Source organism: Pinus tabuliformis, chromosome 7, assembly GCF_031772625.1.
Source record: "Pinus tabuliformis cultivar Carrire ecotype Pingquan chromosome 7, CPIR1, whole genome shotgun sequence".
Lineage (NCBI taxonomy): Eukaryota > Viridiplantae > Streptophyta > Pinopsida > Pinales > Pinaceae > Pinus > Pinus tabuliformis.
The window spans coordinates 1,871,879,505-1,871,903,345 of NC_142293.1; positions in this window are offsets into that span (position 1 = coordinate 1,871,879,505).

Below are 23,841 nucleotides of genomic sequence, written 5' to 3' on the forward strand. Positions count from 1 at the left end.
CTGAGGCAAGTGTCATTTTGGAAGCTTCCTGGCTTCTGACACCTTGAGGAATGAGTCTGCCACATGTCCAAACTCGCTCAGCGCAGGTAGCTAGTGTTGGAGTTGACATTCAATGCAGGTAGACAGTGGAGCCACTGACATTCAGCGCAGATGGTCAATGGAGCAGTTGACATGATCCTGAATTGACTTGTTTTTTAGCAGTTTCAGGTGGAGAACTTCTGTGAATTGCTGTGGTTTGTTAGCCTTGTTCCTCTAGGGGTAGGAACAACATGTTTAGGGACTTTGGATCCCTTAGATTATGGACATTTTATGCTCCATGCTGTAAGGCACAAAAATGTCTATAACAGTTGCCCCCTAAAGTATGAGGCTGTTTATCGGGCGAAATGCTTTATCAGGGGGATCCGAAGTTCATCCAATGCTGGGAGGAGACCTGTAATACAATACAATGCAATACATTATTTTTCATACTGCTTTCATGATCTAGCTGAGGCGGGCATTCCCATGCTCAGCTTTATAAATTCATTTTTCTGTACATAGAACAGACAATTGTCTGATGGTAGACTGATAATTTTGATGAAATTATCATCCTTTGAGTAGGATGATTATCTGCTGCAATGATGTACATGTCAATGTCTTTATCTTTCCTGAATATATATCGCAGCCCGGATGGATGAAACTAGATCCGGGGTCTTCAAACTTGTTCGATTTTCACTCTAAGTACAAGTCGATCCATGTGAGAATTGTTCTGAAGTCGAACATGGAAAGACATCGCTTGATTACCGGTCAATGATGTAAACCATTAACAAGCGCGAGAGGAATCACCAATAATGATAATGACCCTCAAGGTACTGCAGTACAATTCACGTGGTGTGAATAAAGGACTTGGCGTCGAACACCACGCAAAATCTTCTGGTCGAAGGTCATTGATGTATACCTGTCACCGGAAGTGAGAAACTTGCCATTGAGGCATGCAAGCTTCAAAGTACTGAAGGGGTTGTTCCTAGATCAACTTCTTGGATAATGAGCTGATGTCGACAAGAAGCGATCCGTCAAAGTAGGGCCTTAATGAATCCCACATCAGTGACACGGAACGGAGCTAATGATTTTAATGGAGGTGAAAACGATCTGTGATATATGATTCAGGGTGGCGGTCATGAATGGATGAAGGATAATGTATGGCAGTGGATGGGACCCGGTTGACTCTCTCTGAACGACTTCTCTTGAACATATGGCGACACTGATGCGATGGATCGGTAGCATTACCCCAAATATGGATGGTATGGCGAGACCATGGTGATGTGACCGGTGAATGAAACAACCCAACCCGATTGTGGTACGGAGGAAAAGTGTCATGTTCAAGAGCGACTTGCTACCATCAAAGTTTTCTTGATTTTCTCCCAATTTTTCCCCAGTCATTGCTGACCAGTACCTCTTTATTTTTGTCAAGCTTGAGGAGGATAACATATGCTTGTTCTATAACTTGCCCTTCGGGCAAGCCCATCGCTATGTTTTAACGAGCCTAGCGATAGTGAAACTCGTTCTCGTCTAAAGACAAGTTTGTCGCTATTTAGTGATTTTAACGAATCTAACGACAAGGATAACTCGGTCCTTTTCATTTTTAGAGAGTCTGAAAAGGTACATAAAGTTAACTCCAAAATTCATTTTTCGTCATCTAATCCCTTAAGTCCAAAAAAGTATAAAACAATACAGAAGGGATGAGTTTTCGATAGTTTTAACGAGCTGAACAAAACAAGCTCTCGATCTTTTTGTGCAATAATCCCTCAGGTCCAAAAAGATTAAAATCTAGAGGAGGGATAGCACTTCCTGTCCCTTTAACGAGCTAGAAGGCCAAGGACTCGGCAATCTTTTCATATTTTACGAGTCGGATGAAAAGAGCTTAAAGGAGACTCGTCTTTTGAGGAACAAGTGATAAACAGGGTTAGCAGCTGATTCTAGGTACAGGTTGGAATTTTCCAATCACGGCAGTGTCACAAGGATGGCTAGGTGAAATCACTCTTCGCAGCTATTCCTCAAAATGGGTAAACAATCATATGGAGGTGAACGATCGGCCAAATGAAAAGTGGAGGTGATGGTGCAAACACGACCAAGGCTTTAATGGCTGATAGAGTTACTTTCACAATGGTTATTTACCGGATAGGTTCATTTTTTAATTTAAAATGAGCTTAAACGCTGGTGGAAACACTTGCTCATTGCTTATGTTTATTTTTTAACGAGCATGAAGTCCGCGTTAAAACTACTCGGGTCTTGTGTTTATTTTTTAACGAGCATGAACTGTGTGCTAAAACTGCTCGATAGTTTGTATGCCCCCAGCATAATAACACAAATCAAGGTGCATGCCCCCCAAGATTCATTACATTCAACTTGGTGGTTGGAATGAAGGTTTACATTTGAGATTTGAAAAGGGGATTTGTTTCATTTTTTAATGAGGTTGACATAGTAAAAGAACTATCCTCATGACTCCTTGTTTCATTTTTTAATGAGGTTGACACGAGATAAGAACCGTCCTCAGATTCCAAATCCATTAGATATAGAAGGTTTCATATTCCACTGTGGCCATTTCCGCTAGATTACTCGAAGGCGGTAGGGCAAAAGTACCCATTAAGGCAGGGTCTTTTAGGAGACCTACTCCGATATTTTGGAGCGAATGATTCCTTTCATGGATCATGGGAATACTTCCAGTAACTTGAGAACCATTGGGGAGGAAGTTTTGCTAATCGACGATTGTAATCCCTCCTCGAAAGGGAAATGCAATCTTTCTGAAATAGGTCGACACAACAGTTGCCATGGCATATATCCATAGTCTTCCTAGTAGGATGTTGTAATCAAGATTCCCATCTATGACTTCAACATCTATTTCTACTGTTTTCCCTCCTAGTTCAACTTTCAAGTTATTTAGGATACCATATGGGGTATATGTCCTTCCGTCAAATGCTTTTAACGTCGTCGCAGACCGCGACAAGGTTGGAGATCCTAAAGTTTTCCAGCAACTCATCGACATAATACATGTAGATGCCCCCTCATCAATAATTGTTCAATGAACAGTTTTGTTGAGGGCTTTCACTTGAATAAGGAAAGCTAGTTGAGCTGGTAACTGAGGGTCATATCCTTTATGATCAAAGGCCACAAGATTGGAATCCATTGGGTCAATCCCACCTATTGCTGATAATAAAGCTTGCTCTTGGGAGAAGCAATTTTGCGGTACCTCAAGTGTCGACATAGCGGATGGCGATTGGGCCAGGTCCTCTATCTGTGCTATTTTCACACAAGGATTAAATGTCGATTTGTGTACTGTTCCCTTTTGCGACTTTATCATTGGCTCAGGAACGATGGGTGGCACAACTTTGGTCAAAGTTGTTGTCGAACTACTAGGTTGTTCATTAGCCTTGTTGTTCGACAGCTTTGGATTCCTGTAATCTTTATTCCTCGTCAAAGCATCATTTTGCTGCTTTGATACAGACAACATAAGCACTTGGGATCGGGAAGCATTTTGATTAGCAACCAGTTCGGTTCCCGGGCTTGGAAACGGATCAGTCAACACAGCTGAGGTTTTCGAACTCTTAAAGAATCTTTTAAGCTCAGCTTTGTATGGACAATCTGCTGTCTAATGATCCTCATCGCATATATGACACCCCGCAGGGGGTTTCCTTTTTCTCCCTTTTTTTTTCCTTCTTGCCCCCTGGTTGCTTCAGTTGTTTGCCCTTGTCGTCTGACATGGCACTTACTTCCGAGGCGAGAAGTTCCTCATTTGCATTTTGACCGGAAATCTTACGGGCCTTTTTAGATATAGCCTTTGTCGATTTCATGTTTGTTGCGCCAATCACGCCATCGCCAGCATGAGAGTCATTGTTTGATTTAGGAGGAGGAGGAACCAAGTCCAGATATTGCACACGAGCGATGACTTGCTCTTCCGTTACGACTCCCCCCTTTGCCACATCTTCCGTGATGGCAGGAAGTAATGACTTGATAAACCATTCAGCTAATAGCTGATCGGGAACGTACGTTTTTACCATCCTACGACGACATCGCCACTCATGTATATGATCAGATATGTGAGTGGTCGTTGTCTTTTTGAAGTTGGTAAGGATTTCTATTCCCGTTTCATACCTTATAGGTAATTGAAAATGGGTTAAAAAGGTAGTGGCTAAGGTGCTGAAGTTGTCGAACGAAGCTCTAGGCAATTCAATGTACCATTTTTCCGCTGCACCCATTAACGTCCTCTGAAAGAGGCGAAGTCTTATCGAATCATCATTCAGGTTGTTTGATGAACACCATAGATGGAATGTCATCACATGATTCGACGGATCTTCACCCGGATTTCCATTAAATTTAGGAATATCTGACGGAAGTTTATGCGGAATCGCTGGCCACCAAGGGGCATAAACAATTGGATCATTCATCAGCCGATTTAGATCTGGTAATTCTAGAGTTGCTACAAAGGGCAACTGTTGATTCAGGTTAGGCGAAGCATACCCAGGATAAGATGGAATCGCCTGAGCAGTGGGTCTTTGCATACCAGCATAATGCTGGCAACTTTGACAAGGTTGATGGGCATAACCACTATAATATGGTTGTCCATTACTTACAAAGACTTGTTGCTCAGGTCCTTGATATGATTGCTGGAATGGCGGTTGTTGAGATTGAACCAGCCCTGGTTGTTGGACCATTTGCTGTTGTCCAATACTGGATGATTGACCAAGATGAGGAGTCATAGTACTTGTTTGAGCCTGAGTCGCTCCAGATAAGGAGGCACTAACCGGAGGTTGTGATTGAGTTGTTGAGACAAGAGGCTGTTGTATGGCAACCTGAGAAACTTGGGGTTGACATACAACAGGTAGCGCTTGTACTTGCGACGCAATCACCATACCAGGTATAGTGGCAACATTCGACACAGGGTGGACTGGTTGCATTGAATATGCAACCCTTGGTTGCTGAGGCAGTATCGGTACCCATCCGCTGGATGTAATTCCAGTTTGACCTGAACTTTGTTGTAAACTCCCATATGGTTGTTCTCCGGGGGGGAACAATGAAATAGCATACTGCCCTCCATATGGTGGCAATCCAGTACTTAAAGGGTAGATTGGCCTTTGAAGACACATTGGATCAATTTTTTGAGTTTCAACATAAGAAATACCAGATGATAATCCGGATGAAGAAATAGGAACTAACCATGTCGTCGAAACAGTCTCTGATTGGACTCCAGCTTGTTGTTGACAATTTGTCGGGACAGATGGTATACCAGCGAACATCGTTGGAGTAGCGGAAGGAGGCTCTGCCGCTGCTGTGTCGGATGACACAGTCCTGGATGTCGACGGTTGTTCAGACATATTTAGTCTATCCAAAAGATTTCCTAGCGATTCTACAAGAACTTTGTGATGAAGGTAGACTAACTTCGAAGATCAACGAGGGAAAGGTGATGATTATTCCATTTAAAATAAATTTTAAGGACGCTTGGACACAACTTGCTTTTTCAATTTTAAAGAGTCGAGAAAAAGCTAAAGATGACTCTAGTCTCCTTCGATGTTTTAACGAGCCCGAAGTAACAAATGCTCGGATGGACTTTTTCTGTTATAGAGTCTGAAAAAGGCCAAAAGGAACTGCTCTGGAGTTCTAGGCAGAGGGTGTGCCAAACTTTTCACAAAACCGCAGAATACTTTTTAAGGTACGGGCGGTCAATCTTCCTGAATGCTGTGTTCAGTGCATTGCGATCAGTAGGGCGGCCGACACGACTTCTTAAGGATAAAGGTTATATGGCTATAGGGGTCTCCCAATATATACGCGACGGTACGTGGGAGCACAATCCGTACTGGCGCTATCGTCTCTCAGGAGGAATCACCCACCATCAATGAGATCGACAGTCACCAGGCTTTACGACGCCGGAACACGTCTCTAGCCTAGACCTCTATGTTGTGCGTTATGTTACAAAGCGTTGTTAAGTTCATTCAATTTATTTTAGGTTGATCTTTTTAAAGTTTGCCTTTCAAGGTTCACCACGAGATGTATGATAAAAATTCCTAAATGCAGTCTAAAGATGATAAGCAAGCTTTATATCTTTTCAACTTTGAAAATCCTAGCTACTAAGGGAAAAGAAAGACACCATCTTTTCTCAAAGAGCAATCAGCACACTCTAATGCACTTTTCCTAAATCCAACATGCAAACTTATCAAATGCAAATGCACAATGCAGGTGTTTGTTTTCCGCTTTCTTAGTGTTGATGCCTACAAAAGAAAGCTTTTTGCACAACTTTGAATTTGCTTTTAAATGACAAATACAAACAAGTTCACTTTTTCGAAATCAGAAAGGGTAGAAGAGATTACAACACTTAACGATTTTCGAAATAAACTTTTGTTTCGACAGTTTAAAAGAGACAAATTCAAACCAATAAGCAAAAGTAAATGTATAATCAATCTGTAAACAGCCAATGAACTCTCTTCTAAGACACAATCAACAGATCTGAATCAAAGGCTACAGGATGATTACTTCACTCATGCAAAGGAAGACTGTAAATGATGCCACAAACACATAAAAACACTCACAGTCTTTTTGTACAAAAGGAGGTGGAATTCAAGCAAAGAAAAGGAGTTATCTGACTGGTACCTATGCTGGTTAAAGGCTGCAAAAACAGAGATCAAAACAGGGCAACAGAAAGCAGAGAACCCCAGCTGCACAAGGCCAAACTGGTTCAGCGCAACCTCAACACTGAGGATTTGACATTCAGCGTAGGTAACCTTCACGGGACCTGCGTTGAAATGCAGACTGCCTTCACAACAGTTGTGTTGAAGGAGAAACTCTCGTTTCTCCTGGGTTCTGGGTCACAAATTGCTCAAAAATCAACAGTTTTAGGCCAAATCAGAAACACAAGCAAGGTATAACTAAAGGGATGCTTTGAGAGGCTACTAAGATCTATCACAAGGATCATCAAATCATTTGTGGATCCATTGTTAAGATCATAGACAAGTCCAGCAATTGGATCAAAGCAGCAACTTTCTACTTTGCATCCGGGAAAGATGCAGTTCGATTGTTGCTGTCAAGTCTATGAAACAAACAAATGATAGAAAAACAAATAAAATGACTAAACAGATCTCCCCAGTGGAGTCGCCAATTTGTTGTGGGGAAAAATGCCTATGCAGGACAATCCTATCCACCTAAGGTGTGACAGTGCCTTAGCAACAAACGAGTACAGCTATACTGGTTTCTTCCTTTATGAAATGTGAAAGAAGAGAGATCAATAGACTTACCGGTGTCTTCTGTTCATCCCTCGATCCAGATCCTCTTCCCTTTGGGTGTCCACAGCTACTTGCCTCCTCGCTCGTCCAAGAGAACAGCTACTTGATTCCTTCGAGATCACAAGAGAACAGCTACTTGCGACAAGAGAACAGCTACTTGCGACAAGAGAAGAACACAACACAAAGGCAAATATTCATATTCATAAATGATTCAGGATTAGAAATAAATCAAATACACTAATGCAATCATACATCAAGAAAACATCAGCATATAAGAGAAACCAAGATAGCTTTATTGATGAATAACAAGGTTCAGGAAGAGATACAACCCAGAGGGATCCAATCCAGCATCTCCTTCCCAGCAAATGGAATTCCTATCTTCAGCCCCTTCAAAGCATTAAGCACCCAATAGTTCCAGTCTCAAACCAACAGCAATTCTTTGCAATAACAAAATTCCAGCCTCTAGATCTCATGGAGGAGAGATCCATATATAGATGTTTGGAGAGAGGATGAGTTAGCTTGAGATCTGACTAGTGTCCTCTCCCTCTATTAGTTCTTGAGTCCACTTGGAGGTTCTTGCTTCCACTTGGAGATTTGGAACCTCTTACTCATCACCAGTCAAATTCCCTGAGGCAAGTGTCATTTTGGAAGCTTCCTGGCTTCTGACACCTTGAGGAATGAGTCTGCCACATGTCCAAACTCGCTCAGTGCAGGTAGCTAGTGTTGGAGTTGACATTCAACGTAGGTAGACAGTGGAGCCACTGACATTCAGCGCAGATGGTCAATGGAGCAGTTGACATGATCCTGAATTGACTTGTTTTTGAGCAGTTTCAGGTGGAGAACTTCTGTGAATTGCTGTCGTTTGTTAGCCTTGTTCCTCTAGGGGTAGGAACAACATGTTTAGGGACTTTGGATCCCTTAGATTATGGACATTTCATGCTCCATGCTGTAAGGCACAAAAATGTCTATAACAACAACAGAAAATCTGTGAATATATCCTTCGAAGAACCTTCCTTTTCTCCCAATACAAACTGAATTTCTGAAAACTGCTCAACCCAAAACGGATCTGGTCCGTTCTGAACAAAACCCATGTCTCGGACTTTTAAGATTCTTCTTCGTTTTCCTGAAATGTCCAATGAAAATATGTCACGTTTTATTCCAGCAAAATTATGAGTTGTAATATTTGATTATGCGTTGAAGATCAGATTTGCAATCTGCAAGAGAACTTGGAGGCTAAAATCATGAGTAATGTTATAACAAATTTATCTATAAACCAGTATTAGCAATATCACCAATAATACATCAATTTATTAAAAATAAAGGATAACAAATATTACTTATCCACAAGAGCATAATTAATTATGAAATGTAATTATATAATAAATTATGGTAAATAATGTGATAAAAGAATAGTAGAAATGGATGAAATGGATGTTAAGAAGTGATAATAATAATGACAAATTAGGGACCCAACAATTACCAGACTAATTTTCCATTATGTTCCTTTCAATGTTACAATACATATATACACATGCCGAAGCATCCAATACCATGAATCGAAAACCATTGCATGCAAACCCGTGTGCAAAAACCATGCACAAAACCATAGGTAGGTTCGCCCACCTAATATAGGGTCCCAAAAAAATTACCCAGGGCACTGCCCTGGACCCCATAGAGGGGGCCTAACCAACACCTTCAAACCCCCTATGACCCCCCCCCCCCCCCCCCTACGCAATCGACGCAACAAAGGGGGGGCTCTACCCCCCCACCCCCCCCGCCCCTCTAACCCCCCAGTTCACTAAGGGAGCTAGTCGTCAAAAGAATATAACACAGCCCAACATTTATGAAATACAAGGATATTGTATACATGCTTCTGGATGCAGGAATTGTGCTTAAGCAAACTCCTCAACACTTACTATCAACCCAGGGGTTTCGTAAACTTAGAGACGAAGCACAGGTAATGCCGAAAGTGGTATGAACTTTTCTTATTCCTAACCCTACTTATTAAAGGAAATGCTTGCAGAATTAGACATAAAATAATCATAAAGGCAATTAACACCAAGGCAACTCCAGTGCTGGAATGTAAAAGACAATTTGCAAGTAAATCAAGTAAAGGAATTTTCACACGACTTAAATAATCTTAAATGTTGAAATGAAATGCTATGTTCATCTTTAGATGGGTGGCTAACAGTCTGACAAGTGGGCCCTTGCAAAGTTATGTCTTCCTCCTGATCTTCCTTCCACACAAGCAACCTGTCCTTGCACAGTTGCAATTTGCTTGCACTAGTGCAAGTACAGTATCTCTGTGTAAAAGTATATTTGACCTTCCTTACTGAAGACCTATGTCTTAGTGAAGGTGCTCTAAGCCTCAAGGCTTAGAGCACTCTATTTCTATGACAAGAGACTAGCTCTCACACTGAAGTAGAGTTTCCTTCACCCAGTTTCCAAATTACTTTCGAAAAGACTGAAAGATGTGCGGAAAAATAATTGCAATTGTAGATGAAATCTTGAAGTAAATTATCTTTGAAAAAGAAAATGCTTTAATTCATTAAACCTTGCAAAGGAAATAAACTTCATGAAATAAAATCAATTCAAAGGAATCAAACAGTAGTCTAAGTGTTTTGCATGTGTTAATTAACTTTGGTAATCCACTCAAAATTCTTATGTTCTTTTCAATTATAACATGTTCATAATAATTTTATGCAACTACTTTCAGATCCTCTAAAGATGTATTTTTAATGTTGAAGATAGTTACTAGGTTAACGATTCATTCACTTGCAAAATAACTGGAAATAATATGCAGGTAAGTAATTCAATGTTTGTTGCAAAATGAATGACTGAACCAAAGTGCAGACACCCGCATGCATTGGTGCAAGAAAGAGTTCCTTTCATCATCTGATCAAAGACGAATTAAGACAAGGATTGAGAGTAAAGTAAATGCGAGAAAGGAATTTCATAAAAGAAATAAACTCAACTAACTCTCAAACCAAGGATCCATTTCACACTTTAACTACAAAATAAATTTAAATCAGAATTTGAGAAATAAATATTAAAATTGTAACATCACACAGCTGCAAAGGAAATATTCACACTATCTTTCTGAATAATGAAAGCATGAGGGGTAAACAAGCTGGGTTGGCTAGGCCCTAGCCAACCATCTTGTTCCCCTTCTAAGAAATGAAAAAGCTTAGCACTTCAAATATACATCAAAGATAAATTAGACACTGTGTATGAAAATCATGGTAGTTCTCTTGTATTACTTGATTCGGCAAATGTACATAACATAGCAAATCCAACCCCAAAGTTGAGGCGATAACTAGATTACATAGAAACAAAATTACAGTCAATGGTTCTCTAGCTAATCCTACCTATGATCTATAACTTATACATACGTTCAGCCCTAGCTATTTTCAATAATTACAGACATTTTCTTATTTAGGCCTTTTGGTGGAATAGAGTAGAAACCAAAATTACAAAATTGGCCAGCAGTTATAATGCACGTGTATCTCGCTTAGCCGTAACCTAACTTTGGAAAACATTCCCTGATTGCATGCCACTTGTTATCCTTCTTCAGTTCATCAGCAACTAAACTCAGAATCAAGGATCGAGACTCGTCCTCATGGAAGATTTGGCTCTCGGAAATCTCGGACAGTCTTTGTGGCGGTGCAGGAATCTACCTGCACTAGTCATACTCATTCATAATTAATACTAATTTCCATGATTACTATAGGAAATTAATAATGAGTGACAAGAGGTATGTAAATAGGCATGAAATCCATATAAAAATGATTAATAAAGTGTTGTAATAAATATTAATGTAAAATATGAGCATGTGCAAGAATGGGTAGCTATCTTGGACTAGTGCAGGAAAGAGGGGTCTTTATTGAGATAAAACAGAGGCTAATATTTATGGAAATGGGGTAGAAATAGGAAAATTTGGGACACCAACACATGCCATGTTATAATCTCTATAGCTTGATGCCCAATGTGTGATTATGAAGGTCAAAAAGAATAGATAAAGTGAAAAAGGGTGTCAAAAAGAAGCAATTGTGAGGCTCAGTAATTATGTTGTGAACAATAATTGTTGGTAGCCATCACCATTGGTAAAGAGAAAGCACTCTATCTAGGTTAAATAATGCCATCCTCTAACATTTCTTCAACCATACACTCAATCTCACCCTTTGGTTCATGTGAATACTTTTAAGGCCTAATGTTAGGTGGTACACCTCCATAGTGCAAATGAACAAGATGGTCATGATCTCGGGCAAGTGGAAGACCCTTAGGAATCTCTCCAAATACCTTAGAATAACTATTGATAACTATGTGGAGATCCACTAGAGTAGCTAGGATATAGATGTTTGCACATTTAATGAGCAAAATTATGAAATTACACCTTGATGTCACTTTTTGAGAAAACATTTCATGCTATTAGAGATTATCACTTTACTGGGTTTCCCTTCGATACCTCTAAGCTCAATTTTCTTTCCTTGATGTTGAAACATTTTGGCGACTATCCCCAATGATTGTAACCATTGGACCTCTAATACAACACCAACAACACCCATTTGGGTTTAAATCTCATTACTATCCAACAAATTGTTGGCATTGATGTCAACAGGGTCTTGGTGTTGTTCATCATATGCCTTATGTATACCTAGTGATAAGCGATCCTCATGATGTATGATGATTGTTTGGTACTTGCAGTGTTCAGCTTAATGGTCTTGTTGGTTGGCATTGATGTCAATATACTTATGACATGACTTAGTGGAGGTGATTTGGAGGCTAAGTAGAGATGGATGAAAGGCATGTTATGATTGGCTTGTCATATGATGTTGTTGTTGTAGGTGGTTGGAGTGCTGCTACAGGTGTTGCATATGCTTCTACATGTGTTGGAAGCATTGGATATGTTTCTGCAAATGTTGGAGGTGGTTGTATGACATGTTGTTGTTGTTGCAGGAGCTAGAGGTGTTGCTACAAAAATTAGAGATGTTACTATAGGTGTCGGATGTGTTTAGACAGGTTTTCATTGTTGCTTGAGGAGCTGAGGTGTTGGTATTGGTGATGAGGTTGGCACACTACACTAGGGACTTCTTATCACTGACTTGTTGTAGGAGTCCTTGGCCTATGTCATCAGTTTTATAATTTTCATAGATCCTTGGAGATGTGTTTTAGAGTTGATGAAGGTGTTCCTGAAGTTTGACAGAGCTTTGAGCTGACTTGGTTGTGTTTTTTCTTCATCCTTTGCCCAGTTGCATAGATGGTGAGTCATGGGAGAAACTGCGATTTTATAGTAGTTGGCAGGAAATCCTGTGGGAGTGACTGAGGAGATTCAGTCAATTCTGTGAAGTATTATCCCTGTGACCGAGCCTTTTCAAAAAAATTTCTCTGCATTCCTCGCACAACTCAACTAATTTTAGTATTATGGTGATGTCCTTGATTGGAAATTTTTAGTATATTTTCAAAAAAGGTAGTGGGACCTCTAGAAGCTAATCAAAGTTTAAAATGTCAAAGGGAAAGTGGAGTTAGTGTCTTGTTCAAGTTAATGAGATGAAACCAGAATAAATCAAGCATATGAACAAAGTTTGTGGAGCTCAGTAGTTCTTGGTAATTATTAAGTTGAGCACCTCAATTCATCTATATATTGGAGGAAGCTCAATGATAGTATGGTTAATTCTCTTGATGTGTTGAGTGAGAGTGAGAGTGAGAGTGGAGAAGAGTGTGAAAGTTGTGTGAGTGTTGTATTCCATATTTTCTGAAGTAGTTTGCAGGTGTAGCAATAGATAACAGAAATTTGTTTCAGCGAATGTTTTGTGGAGTGAGTGAGAAAGTGAATTGTGGATTGGTAGAAGTGTGTGGAGAGATTGTGTTGCAAGTTGTGGTTTATTTGGAGATTTGGTTTTTGATTGTTTTCTTAGATGATAAGTTGTTGTAGTGATCATGTTGAGCAGTTCTCGGTTCAAGTCTAAAATATTTTGAAATTAGAACCAAATGGAGGAGTGGAGTTGGAGGACTCTAGCGAAATCAATATAAGTGAGAAGTTTTCTCAGTCCACTAGTGGTTGGATAGTTTAGAAGATATTAGGCCAAGCTCATTAGTCATGGTGATTTCCAGCAGGTTAGAGTCTATAGAGTTGATCGTTAGTTCAAGAGTATCCAGGCAAGGATCATTAATCATGGTGGCCTTCAGCAAATGTTAGTCCGTAGATCTGCATGAAAAAGAGTCTCTATTTGATAGTAGCTATTTTCAAATCTATATAAAGAATTGTTTGACATAATATAATATTTGAGCAGCACAACAGCAACGAGTGGTTTTTTTCACTGGAGAGAGTTTTCCACTAGATATACTTGTGTCCATGCATTGAATGGTTTTCATGCTTTTATGTTTATTTTTGATGATCTAATCTCTACTTCTGTGTCTCAGTATATGCATGGTTAAAGAGTAATAGTTTGGTGTAGGAGTCCCAGCAGTGGGTGTTGGCTAGATAAATCGATCTTGCGGATAAGGCTTATCTCCCTAGTATCAAAAGATATCTAGCAACAAGCAGGACAAGCAAATCTATCTTTCTCTAAACATATACGATTCATAAATAAAAACTATAGAGATGTTTAGACCATACCTTAAGTCCAACGCTAGTTTGTAGCAGCCATCCTTCAACCGTCTGAAAGAGTTTCCTTTTGAGAACCTGCAATCACAAACAAGCACACATCAAATAACACCTGCATAGCTAATATCATAAATCATGTTCATTATGGTGATCAAGGAATCCATAAAATAAACCATAAAACACAGCTTATTGAGAAAAACAAACTTATTTGTATTAACTTTGAAGTAGAAGAACCTTACAACCTTTTCAGCCTTGATGTTGAACAAGCTCTTCCCGGGGTCTGAAACAGGAATTTCCTTTACTTTGACAAGCCTTTCACTTCTCCAAATGAGATCAAAGAGGTATGTAATCTTTCCTCATAAGAGATCAACTAAGAAGACTAAGTTCCAGCAGCATTTCACCTCAAAAATATTCAGCTTTCAACCTCCCCAGTAACCAGCCCAATGCTTCATTTTATAGTGCAGAGGAAGGAGGTTACAAGTCCACCTATGAAGGGATAGAGTCCTCCTTCAAAGGGATAAGCTCCTCACATCAAGGGGTTAGCTCCTTAAGGTATGGGATGCATGAACCTTAAAGGAGCGAACTTGCCACCTCAATATTCCTTCTAGAAGCTTCTAGAAATGACTCAAAGTGAGTTTTTAAGAATATACTTGCACCCTTTTTACTTTTACAGGGGTCCACACCCATAACACAGAGACAGAGCAGTCATGTGCATAGGGAACATGACCATTAGGTGCGGGACCTCAAGTAATGCTAAGAGAAAGTGCGGAACAAGAGTTTTAGAGACTTTTAAGGGATTTCTCTTATTTTCAAGGCTTGATATGAGGAATTGAGGCTTAAGACTTGGAAAGGAGGAAAATATGAGTGGTAATGGACTCATACAGATTGCATAATGCCAAGGTGACAATTATTTGTGCAACAAATTTCCCCTTAAAGTGCGAAGTCTGTAATAGATGAAGATAGAGTTTGTCATCTATGAAGAGTGAAGTATTTTATCGTTTCAAGGATCATCCTGTGGACACCCTAGTCGGAACCTGTAAAAACATTCAATGAAAAATATATATGTGTGAACATATCATCACTAAGGTAGGCATTCCCATACTCAGATCAAAACTGACTAGAAAACTAACTAAACCGTTCTGATATAGGAATGATTTTGTAATACACCACGAGTATAGACATATGTAGACACAGTATGGGCGCAACCATCTGTTTATGAATAGTCCATTGTATAATGAATAACAAAATTCCTCGCAGCCTGGATGGTAGAAACTAGATCTGGGGTCTTGATTTCTGCTTCCCGAACTAGTACAATTCTATCCATGTGAATGAATGTGTCGAAGTCAAACATGGTAGAAACCACTTGATTACTAGTTAATGATGTGAACTGTTAACAAGTGTGAGATAACCCACCAGTAATGTCAATGGCTCTCAAAGTACTCAGTACAATCCATGAAATGTGAATAGATGAGTTGATGTCGAACATGTCATAGAATCCTTTGATCAAAGGTCAATGATGCAACCTATCGTCGAAGGCGAGAAACCTTCCATTAGGGAATGCAGATTCCAAGGTACTGATGATTCCTAGATCATGTTTCTAGATAATGAGCTCAAGTCGATAGAAAGTGATCCATCATAGGCAAGCCCACAACACAAAATCATAGATCAAGTTTTGAAAAAATAAATTTGGCAAGGACTACCTCAGGGATGGTCAAAATGGATGACAAATATTTTGCAAATGAATGGTTTATTTGAACTGACCTCTTGAACACATAATGACACTGTAGATGGTTTGGTGACAATTGACCCAAAGCTAATACCCATAAACCGACTGAAGAATTTCAATATGGTTTGATTAAATGTTAGGCAAAGGATTTACCAACCCAGGTGAATAAAAGTGTCGTGTTCAAGAGTGGTTAATTGCTTTTCTAAAACACAAAGTGTAACAAACTAGTCCGTTTTTCTCTCTTTTCCCCCACCATTTCTGGTAAGTTCCTCTTTATTTTTGACAAGCTTGAGGAGGATAACATTTGCTTGTTTATAAGCTCATCCTTCGGATGAGTCCAACTTAGTTTAAAATTTGAACCCTAAGAAGGAGTGGTTTGATCCTGTTTAAAATTGAACAAGTCCTTTACTGTTAAATTTTAATGAGTCCAGTATAGGAAAAACTCAGTGTTTTTCAATTTTATGGAGTGAGAAGAAAAACTTAAGAAAACTCCATGGATGTCCTTTTTCATAAATTTGTGTCCCCCAAGCCCGAAAAAGTATAAAATAATACTTGAGAGAACCTCTTGACCATTACGATCAAGGAGTACTTTTCATAATTAGTGGCTCTGATCTGAAAAAGTAAAAAAGTGATCAAAGACATGTCGTTTTATAACCAATATCGAACTTGAAACGACAAAAGTCTGGCGATCTTTTCATGTTTATACGGTCAGAAAAGAGCTGTAAGTGGACCGCCTTTTTAATTTCTTTTTAACGAGTTTAAAAAGGAAAAAACTTGGCAATCTTTTCATATTTTACGAGTCAGAAAAAAGCTTAAAGAGGATTCGTCCTAGAGGAATGAGTGGTATAAAGGGTAGCAACTAGCTCCGACAATGGTGGAACTGCTCAAAACACGTAATTGTTAAGAGGCTAGCTAATAAAACCACTCATAACTGCAGTCCCTTAGGAAGGGTAAACAATCAAGTGGAAGCGTATGATCAGCCAAAGAGATGGTGGTGATGGAATGAAAACAACCAAGGCTTATCTAGTAGAATTTAGCAGATAAAAACAGCAATCACGAGATATAAATCTGGTATAGGTTCATTTTTACACAAGCTTGAATCATAGGGAACTCTGCTTGGATTCAGTTTCATGTTTATACAAGCTTGATATGAAAAACTATGCTTGTTATAAGTTCGCATGCCCCCAACATAATGACTCAAATCAAAGTACATGCCCCCCAAGCTTCATTGCATTCAACCAGGTGGATGAAATGAAGGTTCACTTTCGAGATCTTGGAAAGACTCAACTTGGAAAGGGAGTTGTTTCATTTTTTAATGAGGTTGACACAGGATAAGGAACTATCCTCAAAATTCTTGCTTCATTTTTTAAACGAGCTTGAAACAAGACAAGGAACTATGCTCAAAACCCTTGATTCATTTTTTAATGAGCTTGACACAAGACAAGGAAGTATGCTCTAAAATCCTTGATTCATTTTTTAACAAACTTGACACAAGACAAGGAACTATGCTCATGACTCCTTGTTTCATTTTTTAACGAGCTTGACACAAGACAAGGAACTATGCTCATGACTCCATGTTTCATTTTTTAACGATCTTGACACAAGACAAGACCGATTTGGAGTCGCCAATTTTTTGGCCGGATAAATCGATCTTGCGGACAAGACCGATCTCCCTAGTATTAAAAGATATCTAGCACAAGCAGGACAAGCAAATATATCTTTCTCTAAACATATACAATTCATAAATAAAAACTATAGAGGTGTTTAGACCCTACCTTAAGTCCAACGCTAGTTTGTAGCAGCCATCCTTCAACCATCCGAAAGAGTTTCCTTTTGAGAACCTGCAATCATAAACAAGCACACATCAAATAACACCTGCATAGCTAATATCATAAATCATGTTCATTATGGTGATCAAGGAATCCATAAAATAAACCATAAAACACAGCTTATTGAGAAAAGCAAACTTATTTGTATTAACTTTGAAGTAGAAGAACCTTACAACCTTTTCAGCCTTGATGTTGAACAAGCTCTTCCCGGGGTCCAAAACAAGAATTTCCTTTACTTTGACAAGCCTTGCACTTATCCAAATGATATCAAAGAGGTATGTAATCTTTCCTCATAAGAGCTCAAATAAGAAGACTAAGTTCTAGCAGCATTTCACCTCAAAAATATTCATCTTTCAACCTCCCTAGTAACCAGCCCAATGCTTCATTTTATAGTGCAAAGGAAGGAGGTTACAGGTCCACCTATGAAGGGATAAAGTCCTCATTCAAAGGGATAAGCTCCTCACATCAAGGGGTTAGCTCCTTAAGGTATGGGATGCATGAACCTTAAAGGAGCGAACTTGCCACCTCAAGATTCCTTCGAGAAGCTTCTAGAAATGACTCAAAGTGAGTTTTTAAGAATATACTTCTACCTTTTTTACTTTTACAGGGGTCCGCACCCATAACACAGGGACAGAGCGGTCATGTGTTCAGGGAACATGACCATTAGGTGAGGGACTGCAATTAATTCTAAGAGAGTGCGGAACCAGGGTTATAGAGACTTTTAAGGACTTTCTCTTATTTTCAAGGCTTGATATGAGGAACTGAGGCTTAATACTTGCAAAGGAGGAAAATATGAGTGGTAATGGACTCATACAGATTGCAGAATGCCAAGGTGACAATTCTTTGTGCAACATCCAGTCGTACGATATTGCCTTTAACGCAGTTGCGCGTAGAGGCAAGTAAGATGTCCCTGTTGGTAGAAAGGGTGTGACATATGCAACAATTCAAATAAGGTGCATGAGTTGTTCTAACACACGAAAGGTGAGCTGAGTGCGCCCCTTGGAAACCTGTGAAAGCACGGAGTTAATAAGGGAACACATGAGAAAAATTTTATCACACACTCGAAGGCAAGTAAGCTAGCAATCCAAAGTGATGGTTAAACCAATATCACATTTCACTAAGATTCATTTAGAGTAAAAAAGATAGTTGAAATACAATACAACATATGCATGAAACGCATTGACTCTTTTATATTAAGAAGTGAAAGTTCCGGACATACAATATGACCATGACCAACCACTAGTTCCGACAGTGAAACATTACAGTCAACGCTGCCTGCTCCTCCAAAGAGATATGCTAGCTCTGCACAGTGGAGAAGCCAAGGCTCATTACAATACTCTCAAAGCTTTCTCTAAGATACTCCTATCGGAAGCTTGGCTGACCAAAAGCCTATACAATGAGTTATGAGGGACTATATATAAAAAAGGGTGGGGTGGCCCTTCACATTCCCCTTTGTGACTGTTCATCTACCTTCATGACTCTTCATCTACTATATGAGTGTTACATCGAACTATCGACACTTGAACTTCCACTTGACAAGACATTACATATAATATGCACATGTACCCATGTGAGACAAAATAGCCTTGAACAAGCCATGCAAGACATCACTAGGACTCAGACAACTATGGGAAGACCAGCTCTTTGACATCCTCACGATGGCTAATGATAGTGAACTAATGCTAAGCTTGGTAGTCCGCAACGGTATCTATGTACTCTATGGTGACATCTTTCTAGAAGCGAACTCTTGCCTCCATTACATCCAGATACACTGCTCAGTCTCCTCTATCCAACTCGTCTAATAACATGCACATCATTGTCTTAAGTGCAACCGGACTAGCAACATACTGATGCATGGTGTCTGCATTGATCAGTAAGTTTGTTTTGGTGGCTATGCGCATCAACTCATCAAATACGAGTCAAGATCCAGTTGGACATGTCGCTTTGTATTTTCCTCGATGAGTGTCCCAATAGATGGGATCACATGTGCTCGCACAATAACATCCATACTCCTGAATACCCATGCATGGGAAGCCTGTAGACTAGTGATGAGTTGTGGGAGATATTCATAGTTCCATATCTGACTACAGATGTGTGCCTTTAGCTCAACCACTCTAGGCTTCATCATCTTGGGCAAGTGTAATGGGGCTCCCTTGCATCTCATTGTCCATTTTTGCATGTAGTCAACAAAAGTATGCATGTTTGACAAGATGCGTGATCTCCTAGCACATCATTGCTACCAACTGTTGAGATGGAAAACTTCCTTATGTACAGTACCAAACTTGGAATACAATGCCCGCATGACTGTCTCAAGGGACAATACTTCATCTAGTATCATCTTCTTCAACTCTGCTCGGGTGGATGTTGTAACCAATTCTCCTCCTTTCTTGGCCGTCTGTAACTTCTTAGTCATTCGCTCGTTCTCAACTATCAAGAAGCGAACACTCAAGATAGTGGCTTCGGCATATGCTCTGGTAGCATCAGCGAATGTTGTTTGTTGCTTGCACACGTCAGACATGATCACTCATTCTTCAAATTGTGCAGGAGATGTGTTGTCAACTAGAGTAGACACTCTACGTGATTGCACAACTCATATGTTGTGACTCGTCGAATTATATGTTTTGCATCTCTCCTTTTGGATTGTCTCCAAGGATCTCAATATCTCCTTGGTCACTTGGTACTTTCTCTACTTCCAGTTTTGGTGAAGATGGTGAGTCGACCTCTTGGTGATAAGGCATGACATCAATGTCTTTCTCTAAAACTTGCTTCTCCTACGACTTCTCACCCTGTTTGCTTGGTGCCAGCTGTTCAGATGAGTCTACTACTTGTACGGGTGCAGTTTCATCTGTTTGTAAATGTTGCACTGCCAGCTATACATGTTCTTGATGCACTTCCTTCTCCTATCTACGTAGCTCCTATTCCTTTCGGTGTTTCTCCTTTAACTCATGCAACGCCTTCATTGTTTCCTCCATCCTCTGTTTTTCTCTCTTCTTTGCACATTCTTCCTGTCACGTTGTTGCCTCTTCACCACTAGTGCTAAAGTTGCTTTCTGTACAAGTGGGTATGCTCTAAACTTGTAGCTGTGTTCCCCCTTTGCACTATCGACAATCTTTCTCTTGCCTTTGTCAAGCGTCATATGTTTACCTCTAATGTTGTTGTTGTTGGAGCTCTCCTGGATGCTGCTTCACGCTGCCTCGCTAACCATTCCACAGCGATGTCGACCGGTTCAGTGGGCTTGGAGAATATGTAACAATGTCTCTATGGGTCTTCCTCTGCCCAATGACACACCCCATGGATCCATTGAAATTGTACTCTCCGCAGTGATCTTTCACAATACAATGCGGGTCATACGAATTGAAGCTTCGGACGTTGAAAGGGTATTTCTTGATCTCCTCTGTTTCCACATCTGCATGCTTGAGGTTATGTATCTCGTACAATGTGATCCACAATGGAAGATTGGGCCAAGGTGACTTCTTCTTTCGGTGTAGCCTAGCTGACAGCCATGCCGTGATGTGGTATGATACTTATTGCATGGCGAGCTTGTCCATGGAAAACTTTGGCAAAACATGCGAAGGCTTCTCCATGCCATACATTCGTATGAAGGTGCCAGACAGTGAGGCATACCAATCCGCTATTTCAATCAGTGCCTCCATTGTTTCCTTTGACATGCAAGGTGGATCCTACCCAAATGTCATCTTATACACTAGGGTGACAAAATGATCTAACAGTTGTGTGATAACTCCTATAAAGTTGCATTCGAATAAAAGTTTACAATAAGTATTGACAAAGGTTTCTGCCAATGTCCATGCTCACTTCATGCCCAGGAACTCCTGACGAGCACAGATTGCATCCAAGATGTAGGTAGACATGTAGATTTCTGCTTGCTGACCATTGGGTGGCTTCTAAGCTCCTGTGACCTATTCCTTCAGCCTGTGAGCCAACACGTCAGACAAGTCGCATGCTTTACCTTCACTGGCCAGTTGGTCTAATGTGATCACCCAAATCTACGGGAAGGTCTCCGTGCTCTCTTGGTCATACAAGCAACATACAAATATTACAAAGTATTGATACGCCTTCCGCAATATCTTCATCTTGTAAATCTTGTTGGGTGTCATCCTAAATTTGGTCGGCTCCTTTACCTAGTTCTTCAAGATATCCCTGGAGTTGGCATTGCTACTGGGTATGTTGAAGAGTGTCTCCATGGTGATCATTGGCTTCGACAAATGGTACATCTATTGATAATCATGTGCCCTAAAAGTAGCAATCTCCATCCCACTAACACTGCTCAATGTCATCGTCTTTGGATTAGTGTGCCAGATGTTCCAATGTATCATGTCCACGCATGGGAACGCAGGATACCTGCATGCAATCTGGTACAAGTCGGACTTATGAATGTTCACATAGACTTGACGGTCTTCGAGATCTTCCCCAAATGTGCCTAAGAATGCATCATTGACCTATTACCATTTCAACTTGATGTCTTTGTCTATGATCATCTTGGTGTCTTCATAGATCAGAAAAATTGTAGACACTCACTCAATGGGAGGTCAGGAGGATGACCATGTAGATTTCTGCTTGCTGACCATTGGGTGGTGATACTGAGTGGAAGCAAAGGTGAATGATCATGCATGCAAATAGTGAATGTAAGATTTTAAAAATGGAACAAAATGCATGTGTGTGAGAGGAGTCACCAAATTGGCGATAATTCATGCAAAACAATGTCATGCATGTGACAATAGTGAGATACTAACAAAAACTGAAACAGTGCTTGTACAAGCTAACATGCATGCAAACGATAGCAAGCGTTCACAGAAATCAAGCAGACAACACACACAAGATGAAACACAAAAAGCGACAAAAATGCTGCAAAAGATAAGTTAAGCAGATTTATCCAGAAATAGTTGAGTTGGATGTGTCAAAGACTCCTGGATGTGTTGTGGGATGTCAGAAATCCAAGATCAATGTGAAGAATCAACTTTGAAGCATCTAATAAATAAGTTTGAGGCTCATGATGCACGTGCCAAAAATCTAGGAAAAAGCAACACTTGGAGGAAGGTTTCTAAAACAATCTTTGCATGTAATCTCCAACTGCCAAAAGTAGCTCCATAAAAGTTAGGGATGATTTTTTCATGTTGCTTATTTCTATTTTGGGAAAAACCATCCCATGTATGCAAGTCAAGTTTTCTTGGTCCCGAGTGGAATCGATCAACCTAAGGGCACATGCAATAGAATGCTTGACTGAGGGAAAAAGTTTGCGTAGTTTCAGAGAGGAAGTATGGCTGGCTGTCCAGCAGGATTGCGCAATTTTTGGGAGGAGAAGCTAACAGCAGCCAAAAATTGCACAATTTTTGGGAGGAGAAGCTTGCAGCTGCCCAACATTATGAAATTTCTGGGTTTAGCAGCACTGCTGGGTCATATTTCGCAATTTTCACTAGGAAGGTTGTCTGACAGCATTGCACAGCTTCTGAGCCTAGCAAGATGCCAATTATATTTGCACAATTTCTGGAGGGAAGACTGGTTCCCCTCTAGAACTGAGCAATTTCTTGAGGGAGCTGCTCAACCAGCAGTTGGACCAAGTCTGGGGTAGCATCCTTTGAAGGGAGTGGAGGCTATCATGCACAGGCTGGCAAGATGCTAGAAAACCAATGAAGCTTGTGTACTTCACAATGCAAGACATGTTGTTGAGGATGGTCAGTAGGGAGGCTCCAAAACGAAGCTAAGGAAAAATTTTGGAGGGTGGTTGTAGTTGCTACAACACTTGGTGACACAATGGTAGAACTCGAGCTCTCTGAATGGACCTTGTTCATGAAAAGCAAGTCTAACTCCTTCGGAAGTATTGTTCAATTATTTGTTCATCTTGGTTTCGACACTTGCTTGATTGTAATATGTAGTATATGAGAAGCTCTTGGTCAGTCAATACACGTTCCAAGCCAAGCCAACACAGTTGTTTTGATTGGGGATGAGGGTTATATTGGTGCATTGCAAGCAGTATAGTCATTAGAGTTTTAGTTTCATCTCTAGTGTTGCTCCACTACCAGCAGGCTTGGATAGTACCCCAACGGAGTCTCGCAGGAACACAACCATCGCTCCACTATCAGTAACCTTGGTCAGTACCTTTGCGGAGTTACTTTCATCACCTCTCTGCGTAGGAAGCATTTCTCATCTTTCGCGTTATTCAGTTTTCAGTTTTTTTTTTTTTTTCACTTTTTCAATTTTTCATTTTTTATTTTCATAATTATGCATAACACTTATTCATTTAGAGGCAAAAGAGGGATCCCGACTTATTGAGAGAAAAATAGGTTGTTCCTTCAGAGAATTAGTTTATATATGCCTCTGACATGCTTGTTAAGGTTTCCCCCTCACCTTACTCTACTTGACTGAGCTGCCAAGGATTAACCCAAAAACAACTGACTAGAGTAGGTGACACTAGTTAGCATG